The sequence below is a fragment of the Thunnus maccoyii genome, chromosome 19, assembly GCF_910596095.1.
Source record: "Thunnus maccoyii chromosome 19, fThuMac1.1, whole genome shotgun sequence".
Lineage (NCBI taxonomy): Eukaryota > Metazoa > Chordata > Actinopteri > Scombriformes > Scombridae > Thunnus > Thunnus maccoyii.
Window position 1 is genome coordinate 11,597,083 of NC_056551.1, and position 25,109 is coordinate 11,622,191.

Consider the following 25,109-nt stretch of genomic DNA (forward strand, 5'->3'; position numbering starts at 1 on the left):
GCCAATCCATCCAGTAGATGTGGAAATATTTAAGTGAAGTGAAATGTTTGACCTGCTGGTGGCGCTAGATGAAAAGTCTGAGGATCACAGTCATAAGGATTTATGCACTAGGAAGCATGAATGTCTGCACAAAATTTCATGGGGATCCATGACAGGGCTGTGATATTTCAGTGCCAACAACCTGAAAGATTGGCATCACCATCCCTAGAGCCATGCTGCTAGCAGTAAACACACAAAAAATGTAAATACATTCGGATTAAGCAAGAATATTTAAATTGCTGGAAAATTCACACAAAGATACATCTTTGATCATTTTGATTTCATTATATCTTTTCATTACAGCTTTTTGAGAGAGAGAAACACAGATGTGATTTGGATAAAAACTCCAAAATGTAGTTAAAATGATTTAGATTTACTGAGCTAACTATTAAAGCAAAGGAGACAGTTTGAGGTTTTTCCTGCCAAAGCCTCTCGGCTGTGCTGCAGAGATTCAGCTTTTGTGCGAGCGTGAAATTGGCCAGTGTTTGGTGAGAGGGCCCTGGTGAGCCTGCCGCCTATGATCAACACCGCAAGGACACACATATGCATACATGCACACAGAAATACACATAAACACACACACTCTGAGGGTCCTAGGGTCTGCGCGCACAGTGAGACTAAGACATGCACACATGGAAACACTGCCACTCACCTCTCAGCACATGACACAAACACATGCACACCTCACACTCTGCAAAAAGTTTTGTATGGTTTATTTGTTTCTCAGCAGGACCAATCCATCGAAGTGAAGATGTGTTTTGTCAGCTGTGGAACTATGTAAATCTGCCTAAAGTATGTCTGCATGTTTTAACAATTCAGTGTGCATCTGTGTGCGCATTTGTCTATGTGTGTGTGTGTTCACTCGTACTCCCTTCTAGGTCTTGTGTCAAATTAATTCTTTATTGATATGCATACCCGTACGCCAATCAGGCCAGCCCAAGCGGCTGTTTTCATGTTCTGTTTTCTAAGGTGCTCTGATGACACTTTTCCCTCTCGGCTGGCCCATTGTGGGAGCCTCGGTATAGCAGAGGAGAGGAGGAGAGGAGGGCAGCGTGGAGCAGATGCCTTCTTGTCAGGGGACAAAGAACCCCTCCGTCACCCTCTCTTCTCCTCTCCTTTGCGCTCTCTCCAGCTTTCATCGGCCGCGCATCAAAGTGGCGCTCTGCATATGAAAAGGGCCCCGTCTTTATGCCACGCAAATTAGCCTATCGCCGCCCCTCCCCGACTCATTTCACAAAAACACCCTCACATCTGTGCCACGTCCGTGAAGGAAGGCCCTCATCTGCAGGGTCTCCCCTTTTTCTCAGCTCTCTCTTCTCCTCTTTCTCCGCTCGCCGTGCCTTTCAGCCCCTTAAATTATGGCTGTGAAGGGAGAAGGAGGGAGAGGAGGAGGGGGGGGGAGAGGGGAGGATCAGTCATAGCCAGATAAAAAGAAAGAGAGTTTTTAAAAAAGGGGGGAGGTTTAGGGGAGGAAAGAGATAGACAGGAGGAAAACACAAACGAGAAAGTGAGGAAAGATACAGAAAACAGAAGCAGAGGGAAGGAGTGGAAGAAAGAAAACCTTAACGAATGATTTCTTTCTCTCCGCTGTGATCCTCCTCTTCTGTTAGTGCACTGTGGGTCAGTGGGTGCATTTTCCCACTCGGCTCCTTTCATCAGGTCCCCCTGTTTCTTCTTCTCCTCCACTGCTGCCCCCTATCCCGCCCCCTCCAGCATGCACACACAGACACGCAGACACACCCCTTGCTGATATCAAAGCAAGCTGAGCCAATGAAAGTCAATAATTGTCCTTTGTCATGGAAATGTTCCCTCTTGTTGAGATGGAGTGGGGTGGGTGTGTGCATCCAGAGCAAATATCATCACACTCAGATTCCCACATGTGGAGATTTGGAGTGTTCAGCGGTCTCGGCTGAAAAAACTCTCGCTCCGGAGTGTGTTGGCTTGGCTTAGGATTTGCAAGAAAAGTGGCAAGCTTGCTTAGCGGAGCATCTTTGAGGAGTGGTTACATTAATTGCATTTATGAAATGGTGGATCGCTTTCCAACAGTCATAAAAATCATTAGTCTGTTGAGAACTGTAATTACAAGGAAAGATGGCAGTAATTTTGTTTCAAATTGAGTGGAAAAACTGCAAGCACTGGAGCCAACTGTCAACCTGCCAGCAGTGGCATCATTAGAAGTGAGAAATTTCAACCTGTTTCACACAGTTCCAGTAAAGCAGTATATACACACCCTTCATAACAACCACAGTAATGCAAAAGAAAAAAATAGTGAACTGTGTGAAACAGATAATCATAACACCACAGCATCTGGGAAGTATGTGTTAAAGTATAATTTTGGGAGCCACCACCAAAGACTTTATAAAGTTAAACTGGCTAATGTCAGGATTAAATTATGCAATATGTTTGTCTTTCAAGGTGGTCACTGTGTTAGATTAGGTGATAATTGAGGCATAAATTCTTGCCATGACTTGGCTGAGAGATATAGGAGAACACACGTTTACCCAATCACTGCTTGCTGTCTTTCACAACCTGCAGGAGATACATAGGTGATCGAGAAGAAGGCAGCACTAATAACGTCATTCCTCTTTCACTTTGCAATGTTTACAGTTGTGTGCATGAAAGTGTTCTGTGCTCTCTTGTGCTTTCAGTGTCACAGAACACTTTGTAGGAGCTGTCAAACATGCTAGTCTTTTGATCAGGACATCGTGAGGCATCTGTTGTCTCCCACTATGACAAACTTCACAGGATGAAACAAGCAACCGTCACATCTGACAATCTTTTTCGTTCCCGACGCCCCTCGTCTGTCAGGTCGGACCTTTATTGTGTAGTCTGATCCCGGCATAACAGGGATGAATTTTTTTTTTAACTATTCATGTTTTAGTTCAAATTCATTCAAATGACTTTGCGTTAAATCTGACAGCTCCAGTGAGGAGAAAGAGCACTTTCAACAGCAGGACATGATGACAGCACAACAGCTAGCAGCTTGCAGTGCTATACTTCAATTTCAATTCGGTGTATTTCAACCTTAACACTGCCACCATAATCATCATAAACATAACAAGTAAAGATAAGATAACCTGAGGTATTTAAGCAACAGTGTGTCATTAACACATTTGTTCTGTATATAAATGTATAGTGTGAACTACAGCTGTTAAACTCTATGTGAGGTCCTGTCACACTGAATCTGGTGTAATGTGAACAGCATGTAAACACCATGATAAACTCCTTGTATGGCAAAGCCTCTGGCTAATTGAAGTTATTCTGATTTCAAATGTTGGCACTGGATAGTTCAATAACTCAATCTCCAATTCAGTTTTAATAACAAGCTAAAGAGCAGCATGTGTGTGCCTGCATGCAATGACTATTCTGCTTATGTGTGTTTTCTTCATTGTTTTTTTTTTCTGACTGATTGTGTGTGTGAGCAGAAAAGCATGTCTCTGGGTTGAAACAAGTGTTTCAAAAGTAGCTTGTCCACAATGTTGACAAACCATGTGCTCAGAGACACACAGCCACACACACACACACACTCCCCCCCCCCCCACACCACACACACACACACACACACACACACACACACACACATACACACACGCACACAGCACTTGCAGCCAACTGAATGAGCCTTGGCCATCTCCCAAGTACAAATAAAGACTTCCAACAGCTCCTCTGTTTCCTCCTGACTCTGTGATGTTATCAGAGTAATACTCTCTCTCATACACACACACATACATAAACACAGAGAGAGAGAGAGAGAGAAAGAGAGGCAAGAGACAGAGAGGAGAATAGTCTATGATTTTTAACCAGAAATGAGTGGAGAAAGAAACAAAAGAGTTGAATCAATAGAAACACGGAAGAGAAATGGACTGTCAGTGCCGACGCTATCGGTGGAATCTCAAGAGGAGGAGAAGAGAGATGAAGGCAGACAGAAATAGACAGAGATAGAGATTCTGAGTTACTTTTGAGTGATGTTATCAGTGAAATGTTAGTCGGTCCTATCAGGAGCGCAAAAGCACAGCCCCGATTTTACAGAGCAGTGACTCTGAGATTTCTTTATCAGAAGTGTCGTCCTCAGGTAATCCTACGTTTACACACCGACACCTGGTCATCTGACTGCATTGTTTTCTTTTACAGTAACAGTAACCTGTCCTTAGTTTTATCTTCCAGGAAAGGTGAGGCAAAGTTTTCACATAAAGGGAGCAGATACAGATACACACCTGATTTAGTTTAAGACTTTAGGCTGACTATAACAAACACAGGATCCAGTAAATTTTGAATGAGTGCACAAAAATGTAATGAATTCAAAAAGAGGCTTTTACATAGCTTTTTCTCAGAGGCCAATAAAAGTCAACTCTCTTACTCGTCAATGTTTGACTTCAAAAGGTATCACTTTCACTTGTTTCCTATTCAGCAGCTTTGGCTGTGTCCACACATACCCATAGAAATTTGAAAACAGAATTTCACGCACCATTTTCCTACAGTTTGCCATTCACCTTGAGATTATAAACCACTGCAAAATGCTTTAATTTCTTCATCCTTTTCCTTCTCTTTTAGTTGTATGTTTTACTGACACCATCTGGTATGGATTGTGGTGGGATGGATAGATGTTTTTGACAGATGTGGTTAATAGCATACGCTCCAGTTGGTCAGACAAGTAGGTATAAGATGGTAATTTTATTGAGACCATTAATGCTAAACCCGCTAGCGAAGGCTAATGGTAATTTCTGGTTTACTGCATTGAGACCCTCAATCGAATTTGTGTTCTTCTATTTCTTGACTGAATATTTCACTGAAAACTGAAGGACAGCCGCCGTAATCAGCTTGGATTTGCAGTCATTAAAATGAATTAAAACAGCAGCCCTTCTCAAACATTTCCAGCGGAATGATCCACTTCTCCATCATTTAACTGTATATTCACTTTGTTCCAAATAATTTTCACTTCGCCAGTAAATCATTATGTGCTATATGTGCTATTTCTAAGCAGCAGCTACCACAGCTTGAGGCCGAAGCCAATGCGCAGGTACCTTAAAGTGCAATGCCACAGATGGCCACTAGAAAAAAATCCCTGGCGCCAATTGACTCCATTCAAAAAGCATAAACTTCCCTCTGGAAATACTAACTCAATCACTTTTCTTTATAGTCATTATCAGTCATTATGGTCTCAATCGTTAAATTCAGGCCCTCTAGAAAGTGCGCTAGTGGACATTTTGGAAATCATTGTTCTGTTAATAAGATTTGAAGATTTGGACACTATTTTTGGCCAATTCTGAGTTAACATTGGATCCATTGGGACTGCTATGAATCCAAGCTGCCAACAGAAGCCATACCCGCAAAGAAGTAAGCTCCAAAATTTTATGAGCCACCTTTGAAACCTGCAGCTGGTGGGTATTTGAAATTCAAAAAACATTTCTGGTTTAATACTCTCTTAATATAACTGAAGCAGAAGAACCTTGGCTTTTTTGGCTCTTAGTTGTTTATCTTCAGTGAACATTTTTTTTCCACACTGCAATGCAGGAATTTTACTTTTGGTGATAAAAAATGTTGCTAATTGTTGACATTTTTCCTTTATTTTAAATACATTTGTAAAGAAATGACTTGAGTGTCTAATGGGTGTACAAAAAAGTATGCTAAAAGTAGTTTCATTCAGCAGGTATTCACTGACACTCCCCATTCACATGGACACACACACATAAATCTTTCACCACTGCACAAGTGAGCTTTCACTTTCTGGCTGAAAACCCACCATTTAAACACAGACACACACACACCTGTCAGTTTGAGTTATCTGTATTGTTTCTACACTTTGTCCCTCTATCCTGCCTCATCTAACTCTTTTTTTTTTCCTCCCCCGTCTCCCCCTTTTCGCTCCTCCGTTCCCTCCTTCCAACTCCCTGAGCGGATTTTCTTTTACTTTCCTCCCCCTTTTGCCTAAACCTCCACTCTCACTCTCTCCTATCATTCATCCCTCCCTTCCTCTCCCCTTTGATCCTGTACATTCCCTCCCTCCCTCTCCTCCGATCCCTCCTTCCATCCATCTCTCCCTCCCTTTCTCCCTCTCTCCTTTGATCCTATACATCCCCTCTATCAGCCAGGTCTTTTAAGATTTGACCCCTGCATTCCTCGGGTCACTAATGACCTCCTCGCTGCGTGTGTGTGTTTTTCGTGCATGTAAGTGTGTATACACCTGTACAAGATTAGGCCTTTTCTCTGTGTGTCTGTATGTACATGTATGCGTCCTTCCATACATACGTTAGCATGTGTGTGTGTGTGTGTGTGTTTAAATGCTTCATCATCGTGGATTACTGCTGCCTCTGCAGAGCTCAAAGTGGACCTTTGAAGATAGCTTTATTAATTTTCCAATATGAGACAAAAGAAAAGGAAATACGGGGCCTAGATTTCATACACGGGAAAGAAACAGAAAGAGAGAAAAAGAAATAAAGAAAGAGGGTGATTTCCTCGCCAAGTCACACAGAGAAAAATCCCCATGACTACATCATTGAATATAATGATGACCAAAAATTGTTTTTCCCTCCTCTTTTTGAAAAAGAAAATCCATCCTCTGATATAATTGATACAGTATATCCTATTCCTTTTGATCTTGAACAGTTCAATCAATGAATGTTGACATGAACAAATCTCTCGCAGAGCCAGACAGCTGAAGTCTGTGTGCATACAGAGAGTTTCTTTTTCTTCAAAATGAGCATGAAAAAAATGGTTTTCATTAGACAGGAAATATTTAAATTAGGGTTTATTCTGAAACAGACATGGCACTGATGTAGAGCTGCAACTAATTTTATTATTTCCATTGATTACTCAGCCGACTACTTTTCTTATTATTCAGATTATTCAATTAGTCTTTTCATCTATAAAATGTCAGAGGACAGTATTACCACATCCCAGAGCTCACGGTAATGTCCAAGAATTGCTTTTTTGACCGTTAAAAACCCAAAGATAATCAACTTGCAATGATACATAAGAGAAAAGTAATACATCTTCTCATTTAAGCTAAAACCAGTGAATGTTTGGCATTTTTCACTCAATAAATGACTTTTAAAAGGCCAAGTTATCCCTCATGATCCAATCAAACTGCTCATTATGTATCAGCTAATCTTTTTTTTCAACAGGAAATTAATCGGTGACAATTGTAATAATCAATTTATCACTTAAGTAATATTTCAAGCAAAAACACCAACATTTGATGGTTCTGGGTTCTAAGAATTGAGAATTTTCTGCTTTTCTTGGTCTTACATTATTGTAAATTAAATGTTTTGAGGTTTTGGACTGTTCTGGACAAAACAAGACATTGGATGATGTCACTTTGTGCTCTAGGATGTTGTGATTGTCATTTTTTATTGTTTTCTGATGTTTTATAGACGAAACGATTAATCGATGAATTAAGTAAATATCAACAGATTAATCAATAATGAAATTAATCATTATTTTTAACCCTTATCTGATGTCAATCTATGGGTATTTTACATTTCACCTGCTGTAGGACAAATTTCCCTTTTGGAGACCATAAAGTCAAAGTTAAAAGATTATTTAATTACCAGATTTGTTATCAACTAATGGATTAATCAGCTTATAGTCAGCGCTACACTGATTTTGTTTTCTTTGTAAAAAATCACGCTCAGTGTCCTCGCTGTAGAGTGTGACCCCCTTTCTCTTAAATGAAAGTGAACATTTGATCAACGTAGATCACACTGACTGCTCTGAGCCCGGCGGCAAACACACAAACCACATTTATATGAAGCCGTGAATACAGTTCTGCTACTTTGTTTCTGTGTGTTCTCTCTCTTCATCTCTGTCCAAAACCTCTCTCTCCTCTCCCACCCCTTCTCTCTCTCTCTCTCTCTCTCTCTCTCTCTCTCTCTCTCTCTCTCTCTCTCTCTCTCTCTCTCTCTCGCTCTCTCTCTCTCTCTCTCTCTCTCTTGCCCTGTAAAAACATTCTTGCGGGGTGCATTTACCTTGGTGCCCGGACGCAGCCAAATATTTAGGCTGTCAAAGGGAATCAGCCTCAAACCAAATGGCTGGAGGTCTGTGTTAGTGTGTGTATGTGTGTGTCTGGGTGTGTGTGTGTGTGTGTATTAATGTGTGTGCGTACTGGGGATTGTGGTGATTGAAATGTCAACTTCTCAAACCCCCCACTCTATCCTGCCTCACTACACCCTGAACAAGCTGTACATGAGTCCCAACCAACACACCCTTGTTAAAAAGACACACACACGCACACACACACACCAAATGTTCACACCATTACTGATGACAAATGAATGAAAATTGAAAGAAATAATCCATAAAATAAAGGGTCAGATATAGTCTATGAATAGTCAGTTAACAAAAAAATGAACTGCCAACAATTCTGATAATTGATTAATCATCATTAATCTAGCAAAAATGACAAATTTCCAGCTTCTCTAATGTGATGATTTGTTGTTTTTCTTGGCTTTATATAATTGCAAATTGAATGTCTGTAGTTTTAGATTGTTGGTCAGACAAAACAAGCCATTTGAAGATGCCACCTTGGGCTCGGGGATTGTTTTCTGACATTTTATGGACTAATTAATTGATTAAAGAAAAAAGTTATTGACAGATTAATCATTAAGTGCAGCTCTAATAATGATGTGGTCAACTTTTAACTTCATATCATAGTTTGACCTTATAAGTGTGTAGGACTGCAATTAACAATTATTTTCATTATTGACTGATCTGCCAATGACGTTCTTCATTAATCGATTAATCGTTTGGTCTATACAATGTCAGAAAATAATGAAAAAATGACAAAAGTGACAGCTTCAGATGTTTTGTTTTGTCTGTACAACAGTCCAAAACCCAAAAAGCATGAAATTATCACATTTGAGAAGCTGAAAAAAGCATTTTTTTTTTTTTTGCATTTTTGCTAAATTAAGAAAAAGGCTAAATGATCTTTATAAGTATGCAAACAATTGGGAACACACACACAGTGGTGGCACCTGTCATTCACAGACTTTCCCTGCCTTTGTTTTTCTACCTATCATTCTTCCTTTCTCTCTCTTGCACACACACACACACGCTCATACAAAACCCCACACAGCAGCCAGCCAGCCAGCCCATCAGTCCACTCAGAAACAACACGAGGGTCTTGAAAACACAGCGAGCCACCAGGAAAACAGCCATCAATCTCTACGACTGTCTGTTGACTGAAGGAACGCTGTTAATCTTCAGGACAGCACGAGTCAAAAACAACACCGCCCAGCTGTTTCATGCCGGTACTCAAACCGATACAGCTGCGAGCACTTGCATTGTGTGTGTGTGTTATCATGCAAACAGGGGAGAAAATTGTATCAAGATTTGCCAAATTTGCACATGGAAAAAAGCAGCCACGTTGCAACCAAAACAAACGGCTTCGATCTCGGTAGTGTGCACCATGCTGAGATCGAAGTGTTCACACCGCTTCACTGTAAGACACCAAAAGATCACCTGAAAACTGGTTTTGAGTGTCACCATTAGTTAATGGAGCAGATAAATCTCTGTACCAGTATCATCTTACTGTATGTTTACCTCTTCTCTCAGTTTATTGACACATCAGTTTCTATTATAACTCTCTTTCTCACACACGCTTCCAAACACATAAAAATAAAATAAAGTATTTTGAGGCTGTATTTCAGTCCCTCAGCTGCCAGTATCAGGCAATAAAACATGTATTCATCTCTTGAACTCTTTTAGTAGGCTTCATATTTCAGGAGAGGGCAAAACAGAAACACACACATGTATACACGTAACTTCTGGTGTGAGGTCAGACAGTTTGACCTCTCCACCTCTTCAAGATTTTAAAGGTCACTAATGGATTTCCTACACTGACCGCTTCATTACTAAGGTCACATAAACAGCATTGCTAAAACCCTTACCCTCATTTTAAATATTGTAAAGGACAAAAAACTTACAGTAGTATAATGCTGTGATTCTTCCTGTTACGATAATGATCAGGATGAGGTAAATGCATAATATTTTTTTTGTTTTACTTGATGAGTTGTTAGGGGGGTTTTTTTTCCAACATTTTTTCCAAAACAATACGAAACATTGTTGGTGCATGCATATAAGTGTCTTCTGATCTGACAGCTGTTCCAAAAATAAATCTGTTTACTGATTTTAAACAGCTATTGTTAAGATTTGGTTATATTTAGGCACAATTATGACTTGGTTATGGTTGGGAAAATATTGTGGTTTGAGTTAAAATTACTTCTTTGTTAAGGTTATGGTTAGGATTAAGCTTAGGGAGCGACCGTGGTTTCGGTCAAAAGTATCCCACATTGACTTTCGGTAAGAAATGAGAAATTAACAGAACTAGAACTGGAGGGGGTTTTGCTGTTTTGGGGTATTTGCTGAAATGACTGATACTCTCATTTTTCTTAAGAGGACAGTCTCTATTTTCCCAAATCAGCAGTTTGTTACTTTTATTTAGCTTTAATTTTATTTAGCTGGAGAAAAATATTTGCTACAATTGTCCAGAGCAGCAATACAAAAGACACAAAGTCCTAAAAGTAAAAAACCCTGCAAACAGTTGAGCTTTTGTCAAGGTATGGTATTGTATGTTAGCATACTGTCTAGGGCTGCAACTAACAACTTTTTATTATCAAATAATTTGCTGATTATTTTCTTTATTAATCAATTAATTGTTTGATCCATGAAATGTCAGAATTTCACAATTACCTACAGCCCAAGGTGGTGTCTTTAGACGTTCAACCAACACTGCAAAAGCTAAAGATATTCAATTTACCGTCACATAAGACAAAGAAAAGCAGCAAATTCTCACAATTTAGAAGCTTGAACTATTCAATATTTGGCTTTCTCTCTTAAAAATGTATTTTAAAATTGATTATCAAAACAGTTACCAATAAATAATCTGCTGATTGACTCTAATATTGTCTAACTTTGTAAATGACCCACCAAACAAATGTAAAAAAGACTTGTCAACGGTTTTCTGAATTACATTACAATGATGCCAATGATCAAATTGTGATCTCAGCAAATGGATACACATTGAAAGTCTATTTGGAAGCTTGAATTTCATGAATTAAAACACCGAATGCATATTGATTGGTGGTTTATCATTCATGATATTCATTTGATTAACATTCCATGCTCTAAATAGCTTCAATTTGAGATTTTATCAATTTAAATGAGAAGAAAAAACAATTAATGAGTAAACACAGGTGTTCTGAAAATAGAAATACAGTTTTCTGAAGACCTGTTTTCAATCAGTTTTTAAGGAAACAGCCTTCGGGCTGAAAGACACCAAATCTCCCGCTACACGAGATGATTTTTGTTAAGACAACATGTTCTCAACACAGGACAACAAAAACAGCAGACAGCAGTGCCAGAAATAAATCTCCAACTTTTGTCTCTGCCGAAATCAGATAGAGAGAGACAGCAGGAATGAAAAACCCACACTGCTCTATTTACGACTATCTGCAATTCCCTTAAACCACTGGCCCCGACTCCCAACCAAAGCGCCGCTGGCAAACTAAACTGAACAGGCCGCGCACACACGCCATGCACACAGCCATGCACGCTCACATTAATATGTATGTAAACCCTTGCATCAATGCCTTTGTTCTAGACAAAAATAATGACTCAAAGGACAATATGCTCAACCTCAACCTTTAATGCCGTCACCAATACAAACGCTAAACTTCACACATGCAGACAGAGTGTGTCTTTGTAATGGAAAATTAGGAACTGGTGTCCAAACCATCTGAGAACTGTCTCAGTTTGTGGTGAAAGACTGATCAATGAAGGAGACGCTGAAAGAGATAAAAAGAGGGAAAGAAAGAAGCATGTTTGTAAGGAAGGGAAAAAAGTGATCAATAAGCATAGGTGCATAGACGGAAAGAGGAAAGAGAGAGAGAGAGAGCGAGACAGAGGAAAGAGAGAGGTGGTTGTTGTTGTTGTGCTGACGTCTGCCACGACCCACAGCATCACAACCACAGACTTATAAACAACCAACGAAATATGAAAAACATCCAAACATGCTAGATGTGTTGAGGGTCCAGATTTCTGTCCCTCCCCATTCACTGAGCGTGGTATACGTATAAACCCGCTCCCGTCATGTGAGGTTACAACCAAAATAACAACTGTCAAAGCTACATAAACAATAAGAGACTGTACTAAAAAAAGATTTCCACTGAGTCAAGATCGGGGGGGAAGATGTGCCGTGGGAAGAGAAGCAACGAGTGACCCGCTGAAAGATATGGGGACAGGGAGTGGTTTGCATTTAAGATCACAATGTAGGAATCCAGCTGTAAAGTATTTTTAAGAACCTAAACAGATTTCATATCTGAAGTATTTTTGAAAAACACATTTTTGCTGATAAGCGTTAAACGTGATAGGATCTACTTTTTTTGCAACATTTGGAATTGCACTTACTAAAGACACATTTGGTTCATGTTTGCAATGCCTCATGGTAAAACTGCATTACTCAGAGTCTCTGTGACCTTGTATCTGTTGAATAAATAGTTATAATATCCATAATGATGGCCAAAACTATAAAAATAACACCAAGGTTGTAAAAACTTGTATAAAATGGCCAAAACATGGAGGAGAAAGACCCACGGGAAGTGAAATGAGCTGACCAAACAGTGGTGTTGTTGTTAAGCTCTAACAGGTTTTATGATCTCAGCTACCGCAGGCAGACAAACCCCCAAAACACAAACAGTCTTTGGGTAGAAACAACCCGAAACTTTCATCCACCGTGTGGAGCTCACTCTGGGTGGGAGGAATCCGATACACGTGTTTATGCGCATGTTGGCCTAACGTATGTGGACGTATGCACAAATGCTTAAAAGCACGTATGCATATAATAGCTTACATACACCTCTGTGATTATCTATGTGTGTGTGTGTGTGCTTCAGCTTGAATGCGAGAGACAGATATATGCAGGCCATGCAGCAATGACGCCCTATTATCACTTTTATCACTGTTGATACTGATTCAAGCACCACAAGGATTATACTAATGTGACATATTGCAACAAATATGCCCAAAGTCATGATCATTTGACTTAAGAGAAATAAAAATGTCTCCCATACATGTCAGAAACATTATTTGCTTCATAGGGAACTTGCAGGTATAATTCCAGATATAGACAGACATGCAGACAGAACTACACGAACACACAACCGCACACCGCAGCTTTATGTAACATCTCTTTGTCTCTCTCCTTTACGGATGCAAAACAAGTCAGAGCAGCGGACCATCACATTTCCAATTGTGTTGAGACCAATATCTGTCAGTCATCCAAGACGCAACAACTATTAATCAAAATGAAATGTGTTCCAGTGAAAAGATCTTATCTAGAAGCTAGTTCAGGCTGTTAAGGCTGGCTAACTGCAACACCGTTTTCTCACACGCTGGAGGGAAACAGTGTGTAGACCATGCAACACTAAAACCACCAATTTAATGCTGTTATAAAAGATGGCAAATACCGGTTTACTCTCAATAGGAAGTATCTCTGTTCTCATTCACAAAGTACAAGAAAAGATCAATTTTCATTTTCACTCAGCTCTACTTTCCTTTTGGGGAAGAAAAGGAGGCAACAGCTGATGTCAGTGAATTGTTAGTCCATTAAGAAATAAATACGGATCGATTATTTCATTTATGATAGGAAGAGACAACACAACATCAGCCTGAAAATGTCCAATTCAGTAAAAATTATCATTATATATCTTAGTGGTAGACAACCAATTCTGCGTACAAGACACCTCACAAGACCCTTTGAGAAAAGTTCTTAGTCTTCTTCTGCATAATTTGACAAGGTCTTTGAAGTGCTCCCTGAATTGGGGGGGGCTGCAATATTATTTGAAACTTTCCAAAACCAACAATCCAACACTTAACGTTGCAAAAAATGCCTTCGAAGACAGATTGTCTGAAAGCGTGCAACGTTATCCCCTTTTGAACAGTTGTAGCGTCTCGCCCCTCAATGACAGCAAGCTTTCTATTGTGACCGTTCAGATGAGCTATAAACACTTTTGCCTTCAGACATGGTTGAAAGACATGTTGTTCATTTAGGTAAAGGTACTATGTGGAATTTTTGACCACTAGTATATTAATATCATTTATATTAGGTACTTATTAGTTCTTTCAGAAATTCATCATGTGCCATACAGCAATCATCAGACAAACAAACAGACAACTACAGTACCAGACAGGCAGTTACGGTACCAAAAAAACCCCTAAACTTCCCATCCTGCAGTTCTTAATGCACAAAGAAGCGTCACAATGTGCAAACAAGGGTGGACTGCAAGCTAGCAAACTGTATCACACATCGCACGAGTTAAAATATTCAAAAAAGTGGCTTTACGTGTTTTATGTCAAAGGAAATGCATCCACCATGTTTGTTAGATCTCAAGGATACACACAATGAGTTTTAGTGAGAAACACTGAATGTAAACTTTTTTGTTTAAAAGAAAAGTGGAAAAGGTACCTTTAAGTGTTGGCATTACAGTGTCTCAAAATGATCTCCATCTGCCTCTGCAGTACATTAAATTTGACTTTTTATCCAATTTCTAAAAGCTGCTATGCAGTGTGACAACCAACCTGTTGTCATTAAGACAGTAAACACTAACTTGACAGGTTACAGACAAGCAATGACATGAATGTTAGAGGGCAACTTTGCAGTGTTGGTTGAAAAACATCACCCAGCTGGAAGAAATTCCTGTTGATGTTTAAGTCAACTATTCATTATATTCCTAGTACATGTGAAGATATGTAACACCGTCAAGATATTTGGCCGTCTGAGTGTCAGTCTGGTCAAAACATCTGTGGAGAACAGCAAAGTCTCACACAACCCTCCTGTGTGGTGCTCACCTGTAACATTCCACTAAAACCACTAAAAATGTGGAGTGCAGCCAGAAAGACACAAGTGGATTTACAGTCAGGTTAGCTCAAAAACTGGTCCTTCTGACTTATTCAAATGTAATTAATTTAATTAAATTAAAAATTAAAAGTCTTTCAGGTTATATTCTGCACACTTTAAATCAACATTTCTATGCAAAAGCAAGGTTACCCCAAAGAAAATAGGAGAAAAGACACTGTATAATCTCTCCTTTTTGCAATCACAAATAGAAATTAATTTCCAAACTACAAAGCTGCACAAAACCTTTCCACAAGTTCCAGGTGACACTAGGTAGCAGAACTATTAATCCTCTGTGCTGGAGCCTGTGGACAGCTTTGGCCTTGTATTGCTCGGCTGAAGTCCAGCCAGGTTTGGCTCATTTCTACAAGTGCTGGAGAAGCTGGATTTCATCCAGACCAGCAACAAACCTGGCCAGTATAGAGAGAGTCTAAGCATACCAAGAGCAATTTATAAGACTTCATGTCAAACTGTGAGAGGCTAATGTTCATTTGAAAACGAAACCTCGATCATAAAAAGCATCTTAATCTGCCATTTTTTTGGCATTTTGAGCTTTCTGTTTAAAACTGTGGGATTCTTTCACTTTCAATTTTTACTTCATTTTTGTATATTTGTATTTTATGTATTTTTTTTAAATTCTATTTAATAGATATTTTGGTGTTCATTGCTTATTGTCTTTGAATGTCATTGTAATGCATTTCTTTGCCTCATATAAAGTTTTAAAAGGTGCTATATAAGTAAGTTTAGTTTGATACTATTTAGAATATACAAGTGAATCTTATAACTGCTTTGTCTGCTTTGCTCCAGGTGCGTAATTTTCTATTTTAGGAATTAGAAGTTGATGATATGCAGAGACAAGTATGTTAGAGTGATTTTACCCTCTACTGCATGCCTGCTCAGGGGTCACTGTGTCTCAGACAATGAGGTCACAGTCATCTGATTGATTTAACATCAGACTGTGAACGATGGAATAAAGCTGTTCACTGCTGATATGTATCCACATGTTAAGAGGATCATCAGTCTCTTCTTGCTTGCTATTATGTCAACTTACTACCCTGTTTTGCTAGCATGTATCCACAGAGTTCCCTTTTGAACATTATCACAATAAATTGCTGGTGCGGAAACTTTGTGGTAATGTGTTGAGCAGTCAGGTCGCAATAACAGATTTAATGCAGCTTCCCCTGCTCACAGGGGTCCCCTCAATAGTAAATATGTCATGTGATTGTAGTAGTGTAGTCTCACTTTCATATCATGTCATTTTGAAGCGAGCCCTCTGGGTTAAGACATGTTAAAACAATGTTAAGCTTACTCAAGGTGTTTGAATGGAGGTTTAACTGAAATCTGCAGTGTTTTAATGTAACACTAGACATCTGCCAACGTGAAATAGAAACAATGGCTTGACCTCATAATGAACTACTCCTGTTTTTTTACTACTGTATATTGTAGCTTACGTCTGCAAATTCAAGTAGTATTTTTTTTTCAATACGCTGGAATAAATATAATCAGCCAAACAGAGCATGTATGACATTCCTTCATCTTTATCAGTCACATGCTAATTCGGAGCCGATTGGTCGTAGCTTTGTAATAACAATGACCCTGCAGTCTCGGCCACATTCAGCCTGCAAAAATCTTAACTTACACAACAATAGAGGGAATTATAGGCGCCAAACAAATTGAAATTAGCATTGTAATGACTCTAATGGCTGTTACGTATAACTTACATTAGCTTTAAATATGGGAAGGTCCCTGTTAGTGAGTGTTAAGTACATCTGTAGATGCTGAGCTTTTCTTACTTAAATTAAGGTGGCGGCACACTGCAAGATAGCAGAATCACAAATGTGTTTCAGCGTTTCTCCATGAGCTGTTTGTCCTTTTCACAATCAGATGTTGGAACAGTGGATGGAAAATCGCCTGCTAAAATAAGCAGTGGCAGAGATATCTGTTACCTTATCTGTAATTACATTCAGAAAGCTTTTTACTTGTCTCATTTGGGTTATTATGCATTAATCCTTGATGGAGATGGAGTCGTTGATTAATTGTATTTTACTGTGTTCAAGTGTAGTGTTAACTAGGACCATTTTGCCAACTGAAGCATTCCTGTGACTTGTATTTTGTGTAATCAGAACTAATTTGTTTTAACACACTGGGCATTTATAGTAATAAACATAAAAGCAAAAAAAAAAAAAAAAACAAGATCCAGGAAGTCTTGCTTGATTGTTGTCCTTAAGTAGTGCAGACAACCATGGAAGAAAATCTAAGGCACTCCGTCTTCAGGTGAAATACTATTGTGAATTTATTCTTCAAGTATATAGGCAACAAAGCAGACCAATGTGTATCTCATCAGGATCTGACCCTAAGTTTTAAAGCTTTCAAAGTAAATACTGCATTTTATTTTGAAGTATCAAACATTTGTAAGGTGCACAGCGATGATGGTAATATGAGGCTCCTCAGCCAGCACAAGCTTTCATGACCCGGTGTTAAGTCAGAGAAACAAGCTATTAAATCCTTATTTGAGCTGCAGAAGCCTGCGTTACACAACCAGGAAGAGCCTGCAGCAGTCTCCAGGAGTCAGACTCTTCTCCACTGGAGTCTATTACTGTATATTCTTTCAAGGATCTAGGATCTTTTTCTTGGCACAGAATTGGCACCACCCAGCTGATATCTGATCAGCTTTCAATCAAATATACCTGAAATACAAAACGATGCAAATGGAAGGGCTTACGCAGGAATGGAAAATCAAATTTGTAAAATTATTCTACCTTGATGTGAAAGCAAAAGAGGGGGATTTGCTCACAAAAAGTGTTTAGTAGTTCTATGTAGACATTTTCGATGGAACTTTGTAGTGTTTTATAAAGGCAAAACACTCTCTGTAGTAAGTAAAGTTTAACACAAAAAGGCAAGTGTTTAAGGAATTAAAAAAAAAAAAAAACACTGAACACACTTAAAACAGTTTCTCTCATTTCTGTGTCCTTGTTTGGTTTTGGATTAATTCAGAAACCTAAAACTGTGAATGCATTTTTTCTGAATGTCAGAGAACACACTGAAATGCCTACAAACGCCTTCTCTGTTTTTACACACCTGAAACAAGTCACACAGCACTTACAGATCAGCCACAAGTGTGGCCAGATGCAAAAACTAATAACCGAAACAAGACATGATAGTATCAATGTTCTCTGCTTGTCGAACTGAATTCCTTCCTGCCTCCTGCCTCTCAGGCTGAGTTGTTTTTTGGTTCAGTATGAGCATAAAAATACAGTGATTACGCAGTTTGAATAAAATCTGTTTGTCTAACATCTGTGTTTATATTTATCAGTGTTCAGTGCAGCAAACAAATCAGACTGATGAACTCCAGGGCTTCTTAGTTCAGTAGCTTTTCTTCATGATGACTTGTTGACAGACTTTACGCTTGAATTTCTATCTATGACGCTTTTGGAAAAAGGGGGTTTGAAAGTGAGAGGAGCTCTGCATCTCTGTCTCCGGTGTCATGTATCCAGACAGATGGACAGATAATGTCTGAGGAAATGCCAGACATCTAATATGCGACTGTTTGGTCAACAGTGAAGAGGAAATCAAGCACCTCAGTGTGACATGAAACCAGAGGGACTAAAAGGAAGCTGTGAAGACATGTTGGAAATTTAACCGTAAAACTATATACACACATAAAAATATACATACACATATTCAAACGCTCATTCATACACAAACATGAACTCTCGCAAACATGTGCACACAAACATTCATGCACACCCAGACATAAACAATAATAAACAGATATGAGCAATTATATGAACAAATACACACTGGAAAAATACACAGCACGTTGTAATTAGACATGGAAAGTTTACTTCCTTTGATCAAAGTAGAGTGAAGTAAAAATATGAATTGCAAATGATTTGAGGATGAAAAAAAAAAAAATCAAACCACATATGAAACAAACATGCCTTTTAAGTTATGGATCGTTATAAACTAGTAAATAGTGCAACTGCATGTCAGCTGGCCAGAAACGCAATAATACAAATCACTTCAGTGAGAATAAATATGCATCTGCACAAAAAGTCAGCAGCTTAGCAGGTGTGTTTATCTTACAAGAAGAAGAAGAAGAAGTGTATGTCAAGATATTTTGATCTATCTTACTGCAAAAACATCTAATTTTTCTTGCTTTGAACGAATTACACCACATGTTTCCTGTTAATATCTCATATGATGACATGTACTTTGAATAACTGTTTCATCGGTTATTTGAAAATGTCCACATGATTCATCATTTGTCTAAATAGCAAATTAATATTATTTATGCCGACACAATTATCTGGCAGAGCATTAAAGTTCCACTTAAAAATACCTAAATGAGCTTAATAAATTTAAAGGCAGGTTAAGATTTATTGCTGCTCTTGTCAGTTTTTTGGCTGTGTGTACCTATATGAGTGTACATTTCATCACTGCGGGCCATTCTGCTCTGATGATCACAGAATCAATGGAACGGATAGTTTGTGGTTCTTTCCAGTGAGACAAATGAGATTTAATCAGATTTGCTGCCGGTGTATTGCTGTGTAATACTGTCATCATGCCAGCATATGATCTCTCTCTCCCACACACACACAAACACACACACACACACACTAACCAAACTACTACTTCCCCATTCAGGGTTTTTTTTTAAGAATTATCCTAATCAAACTAAGGAAAAAGCACACGCACACACACACACACACATCTTTTTCATCACTATCATCATCGTTCTCATTTTGCCATCTAATCTCATTACAGAGACAGATTTTCCTCTGAGGGCAAACTGCGGAAATCAGTGGCAGCTTGCCCAAAGCGCTGCCCATGCCGGGTGCTGCGAAATAAGGACAGTCATTGTACTGTCCGCAAAGTCGAGCTGCACTTTTCATAGAATTTACATAACCAACACACTTCACAGTCTTTACATTTGGGACAACACAGCGTGTGGGAGTTTTGAGATGCTTACACTTTGTGACAGCGTCTGTCCTGTCTGATGGATTTCTGTACAGAGTGAGCCTTCTGTTCGTTTGTGACCTCTCAGTTCTGACTGATGGTGCAAGACATTTTCCCACAAATCTGCTGATTCAAGGACAAACTTCAGTGTTGAAGTACATACCCAATAACCAAGAGAGCTTTGCTTTTTTTGACGTAATTGAGAACAGACTTCGCTCCCTGCGTGCAGAAAATATTTCTTGACCCAGGGGTCAAGACAATGTTGGAAAAACCGTGACTAACCCTTGTAATCCCAAACCCTGAAATGTGTTATGTAAGGTGATGTAAGCAAGACACAGGCAATATCAGATGTAAAAGTAAGATTTGAGCCTGATATGCGCATTTTTCTAAAAATGTCTAAATTACAGTCAGATAGAAAGATATGTGTGTTAAAAGCGCCAACGCTAGTAAGAACAGTTTAGAGCTGCAACTTTGATTAGTCTATTGAGAGAAAATTAATCGCCAACTATTTCATCATTAAATAATCCATGTTTGTTTTTTGTTTTGAACTGTTATTGTGCATATGTTTTAATTGTGACTTGTAATTGTGCCTGCAGATAAATATTAGCTATAAGCTAACTCTGGTCCAGTACATCAAATAAACATTTATGTTTAATACTGTACATGGTCCCTTACAAATAAAATAACTAAATAAAATAAAGTTTTGGTAATTTTTAAGCAATAATCTCAAATATTTGCTGGTTCCACCTCCTCAAATGTGATGATTTAATCCTTTTCTTTGTCATTTATGACAGTAAATTGAATATCTTTGGGTTGTGGAGTGTTCATCAGACAAAACAAGACATGACAGAGGTCACTTCTCACTCTGGGAAATTATAATGGACATTTTTCTAACATAATGATTAATCCATTGATCAAGAAAATTATTGGCAGATTAATCAACAGTGAAATTAATCTTTAGCTGCAGCCGTAGAACAGTTTACGATTAGTTTCATATTGGGCAGAAGTTATGTTTGGTTTTGGTTAGTTAAATAACTCTCAGATGAGGAGCAATGTGAATTGAAAATGTAACGAGAACTCAATAGCCCCATTAAATGTGTGCGCCGCAGGTGTGAATGAAACTTCAGACTCTCAACGTCTTGCATTACTTTCAGCTAATAAAAGTTGGTTTTGTTTGGATTTCATCAGACCTTGCCTCATGAAACCGAGCAGATCCAGAGATGTAGCTCATCAGTTCAAGTGAAAAGAAAGCACCGGAGCTGAAGTGAGAAGGTTGTCAGACAGAGGTAACGTCATGATAACTTTAATGGAGACGGAGTCACGCCTTCCCTCCTTAATGGCTCTTCCACTGATCTCAGTCTGCATCTCAACTCTGCGTGTTCCAGTCCCTCCTGGTCATGAATGAACCAAATGGGTTTCAAACATTCCTTCGCTGTTCTCATAGACGTAGACTGAGACCTGCATTCATCACCTCTCCATGCACCATTACTCCCAGTGATGGGAGGAAAGAAACAACACTTTCATTAGCAGGTCTGCTCCACTGAGGTGTGGAATGTCCCGTGGATTTCCAACAACAGTGACAGAGAAAGCCGGCCTTCATACGGCTATTGTTGTCCTCAACAAGCTCACTTAGTGTAATGGGCTAGGCTGAGCCCGCTCTTCAAAAGACGAGGGGCACCGTGCAAGAATAAGAGCAGTCATGCTTAGCCAGATTAGAGATCTGAGTAAAGAACGTATAATTCATTGTGGTTTAAAAATAATGAGCTCAATGGGCTTAATTTATATTGGCAGACAGACTCGAAAATAGACACATCACATGTATGATGAGATTTTAAAAAAGCTCCTAACTTTTTAAATGTAATAAGCTAATTTACTCTCTAAGACTAGACGAAGAGAGAAAGACTCTAACAGACACCAGCAGGTTTTCCAGCAGGATTTTAGCTTGCAATAAGCAGCACCTCCGCTTTTATCAGAAGAGCAAAGGCCACTTATTTAATGAGTGAGTCGTTTAAACTGTCATGTAGTAACTACATTGATAACCAGGGTCTGTCTGATTCAGTTCAGCAGGTGATTGACTGATCAGTCACATTTGCTTTGCAGCAATTGATAAAGGCAGCGTGTCGCAATGTGGCTTACCACTTCTGGTAACCGATTTCTAACAATCTAACATCTTAGACACAACACCACTGATAACAAATTCTCGAAACCTGCCGACAATTCAGGAGCTCAGTTTTTGAACATAATTACATTTGATTCCACTGAAAATCAGTGAAGCCCAACAGTACTGGAACTAAAGATTTCAGTACAATTCCCAGCCACCGTGATTTTCAAGTGTGAAAATCAGAAACGGAGAGCAGTGGTGCATCCAATCAGTCAGCTGTACAAAAGGGTTGGTGATGAAATTTCACTGGAGCATAACTCTGGCTAAAAACCTAACATTACTTCATCTGCTAAAAATCTATTTGTATTTTAGCCGTACATCAACATCTGAACTATTGAAAGTAGGTGAGCAGGTAGGATGTCTTTCTGTGTAATCCTTCCACAAAGGCATGACATTTAACTAGCGATCACTTTCAAATTCTACTCGATACACATTTTATTTTCCATTCGCCTGTCGTTTCCTTTGGGGTCTGTTTCACGCTAGATGTAAATGGCCAGTGAAAACATTACAGAGACTATTACAGGCTGTAAATATGGCTCTCTAGTTGTAGCCTGATAAAACAGTGCTTTCAGTCAAGTATTGTTTCACCAGGAGTGTATCTCACTCATCACACCCTATCTGGACATCTTACAGTTGAGTTGAGCTAAAAGGCTTTAAATGGAATTGCCCTTTTCAACTACACGGCAAAACTGCAAAGAAAAAATGTTTACTGAAATATTAAGCGGGCTGCCAGCAGGGCTGAGGCGTCCATCAAACTGCTGTTGATTAGATTGAAACTGAGTGTGGAAATTATGGAGTGCCAAACTGTGTGCTGTGTTGGTGCTGTGTCAGGGTAGGGGTTGTTTCTGGGACACCAGAATTCATTGTTGGGCCTTCTGGAGGCTTTGTGGACTTAATTCAATGAACTGCGATGATGGAGGTTTTCTCTCTTTATAGTCCTGTTTATAGTCCCCAATTTCAGCCACCCAGTTTCTTTCTGTTATATCCATAACAAGACACCGTCATGCCTTAATGAGAAAATAAATAACTTGTTTGTATAAAAAAAACATTTGAGAAAGATGACATTCACGATTATTATAGCTTGTGTCTTGTGTCTTCTTTTACAGGTTTCTGACACCAGTGGAGATTGTTGATAGTGAAGACATAGTTGAAGAAGTGGAAGAAAGACTAAGGCTCTGTATCACGGTGAATAAAAAGAAGTAGTCTAATTGTGAAATACAAGTTACCAGCAGTTATTTAAGTACATGTGTAGCCCATCGTTACTCTATATCACAAAGTGAAGTGAAACAATTACTGAGAGGAATATAATTAAACCACAATATGGCCCAATCGTGTATAATACAGCTGGGGGTGCAATCAATGGACTCTGAACTAAAAATCAAAACCGACACTGTAAGTATCTATGTCCGGACTCCCGTTAACCCCTTGCATTGGGTACAAATCCAGCTTTAAAAGGAAACTGAGGTTTTGGTGCAGTATAACAACAGCACGCTACATCTGCCTTTTCCTCTGTGAGTGAACAGACATTTCGTGCACATCCACAAGAGGACACTTGTCAGAAAAAGGTCAACAAATAGCTGATGCTGTCATTTTTTTCTGGTGACAACAGTTTCATCCAAAACACTCAAACTGATTTAAAATAACACAAGGAATAATTGCCTCAGATCTGCAACAAATGAGAAAAGTGCAAGAGGATATGTGAAATAATGACTTCACTGCTTATCTTGTGAAAATGCATCTTCACTAGATGTGTTTGTAACACAAGCTAAATTTCATCATCTCATCTCAGTCAGGAGAACAATCTTCACTCTAAGTGATTTTGAAGTCTTACTCATACTCCATGTGTTTACAAAGAAATAAACATTTCCATGGGAAATTCATTTCTATTTGATTAACTATGCAAAAAAGTTACAAAAACCATGATTGTTGACATCTCATATCTACAACCTAGGAGGAAGAATGCTGATAAAAGTGCTGCTGGGTGGTTTGGGCAAAGAATTATAGTCTGAAGGCCCGCTTTAAAATAACAACACTTTAAGCTTCTGGGTGTTAGAGTAAATGGTCAAGTGTAATCCCCTTAGCTCCCGACCAGCATTAGCAGGAATTCCTCAATAATACGTAACATGATTTCATAGTGACTGCTGCCTTTGAGAGATGTTTATAATGCTGAAAAGGTCACCAAGGGGCACAGACAGAAAGACAGACAGACAAGGAAACTTAAGTGTGTGTGTGCTGGTTTGGGGAACAAGGTTCCTTTTTTTTCTGGTAATTTCAGACTTGAGTCATTAGGATCCATTTTTCTTTAATAACAAAGGACGTGGTGGAGCACGGCTGAATGTTTGCACAGCTGATTAACACCACACCTTCCTCCACTCAACTAAGTTATGAGAAAAAGAGGAAAAGAGAAAATTAGAGGCCTCTGCAAAAAGGTTGATAAATCTGAATCTAAACATCTGGTCTTTGTCATTTATGTTACCCATCTCTCTTTTGAGCTGAAGTGCAATGTGAGGTATGAGATGTGAGGGCTTTTCAGCACAGCACATCAAGTGTATTGACACAAACCTAAAAAGACTAAAATATCTAAGGGGGAAAATACATCAGCTGCATTGTGTATGCTACACAACGCATTTGATACAAATAGTACACACTGGATATGCAATAAAATTGCTTCTGAGCCATTGATGTGCATCAACAATATGAAATAGAACAGAAGTGTATTCTGATGCGAAGCTTCGAGTTAACCTGCAATGATTTGAATCTTGACATTGTCTGTGGTGTTTGTGGCAGTTCAGACTGGAAAAAGCCTGCGTTGAAGCAATGGAAGGGGCTGTGTTGGTGAGGGCGTGTTACACATGAAGTCCAGTGAGTATGAACGCTTATCAGACATTAAAACACTACACAGAAGTTTTGAAGTATTTTGAGGAGAAAGGAAAGTTATCACAGCTGCAATTATTTTATCTAATGTAACTGTCAAATTACGTCATTCATGTTACAAGGTAATGCATACCAGGAATGTGAGCAACACGTATTTAATAGGCCAACACAGTGTCTTGCCAGATGACA

General features: G+C 38.9%; 1 protein-coding gene across 1 annotated transcript in view; it reads right to left on the bottom strand.

Moving 5' to 3' along the window:
- Positions 1–25,109, bottom strand: part of trabd2a (TraB domain containing 2A) — a 65,847-nt gene that overhangs the window by 37,454 nt on the left and 3,284 nt on the right. The gene's annotated exons all lie outside the window — the stretch shown is intronic.